The sequence below is a fragment of the Penaeus monodon genome, chromosome 32, assembly GCF_015228065.2.
Source record: "Penaeus monodon isolate SGIC_2016 chromosome 32, NSTDA_Pmon_1, whole genome shotgun sequence".
NCBI lineage: Eukaryota > Metazoa > Arthropoda > Malacostraca > Decapoda > Penaeidae > Penaeus > Penaeus monodon.
In genome coordinates, this window is record NC_051417.1 from 9415168 (window position 1) to 9416445 (window position 1278).

General features: G+C 44.7%; 1 protein-coding gene across 1 annotated transcript in view; it reads right to left on the reverse strand.

Moving 5' to 3' along the window:
- Nucleotides 1–1278, reverse strand: part of LOC119593489 (carbonic anhydrase-related protein 10-like) — a 126578-nt gene that overhangs the window by 54541 nt on the left and 70759 nt on the right. The window lies entirely within an intron of this gene.

Below are 1278 nucleotides of genomic sequence, written 5' to 3' on the forward strand. Positions count from 1 at the left end.
TGTGTTCTGAATTTTCCTCTCCCTCTTTTATTTACCTTTTCAATTACCAGTTTTGTTTTGAAACTTCCTTAGACTTCTCCTTTTTTATCATGTCTCTCTCTTTCACACCCTCCTCTCCGTTCCCACTCCTTCCGACTTTTTTCTCGTCACTTTTTCTAAGCCTTGCTAAGTCGTCCCTCCTTCCTTCTCCTGTCTTCCCTTCGTCTAAGCCTTCCTTCTTCTTACCCCCCCTTCCTTCTTGTCCCCCTCTCCCTTCCTTCTTCTTGTCCCCCTCCTCATTCCCTTTTTTTTATCCCCCTCCTAATTCCTTCTCCGGCCTCGGGTTACCCACTTCTTACTATTTCAGTCTCCTGCTTATTACCCCTCTTTCTTCTTCTAAGTTTCCTTCTTATCCCCCTTCTGTCCCTTTCTTCATTTCCTTCTTCTATATCCTTCCTCTCCCTTTCTATTATATCTTTCTTGCTTATTCTCTCCTCCTCGCCTCTTCTCCTTCCCACTCCTCGGCCTCAGCGTCTTAAGCATGTTCATTATCACACCCTCACGGACCCTTCATTGTGACGTGGATGAACGTACAGTGGCGTCAGTATCCCCTGGTGTGTCGAGACTAGCCTAGCACATTCTAGACTACACTACTCTAGTATTCGATATCCCTTCACGGTATTTCCTTAGCTGATATCAGTAGTCCTGGAATTACATAGCTTCGTTTAGCCTAGACTAGATCTGAGGAAGCCAAACTAGACTACTCTAGTCTCGGTGATCCTTATGATATCATCAGTTGTAGTAATCTCGTAACCCTAGTTTAGCTTAGCCGACCCTTGCGTAACCTAGAGAACACGGCACTATCCGCGAAACTCTCTCAAGGCATTATCAACTGCGGTATTCCCTTAGCGTATATATCATTAGTAGCCCTAGCCTTCCTCAGCCTAGCCAAGCCTCAACTATCCTAGCACCTGACCCTTCCAGGACGCTATTTTGTCATACATTACAGCAATAACTTTTTAAGGAAGCTAAGCGTGACGTTAATCTGTGTTTATAGCGCGATCATCACTCTAAGGAAGGTGTTATGAGGGGGGTGGCTGTTAACACGGGGCTGTGGCGTTCGTTATTGCGTGGGGAAGAAACGCTGCCTGGCTTTGTTAATGCAAGAGGCGGAATTAGATCACCGGCATCGTGTCGTGATGAATATGGGGAATATGATGATAAGAGATAGTTTTTTTTATTACTTGGATTGATATTGAATGTGTTCGCCTTGTTTTGCTTTTTGTTATGCTTATTTGG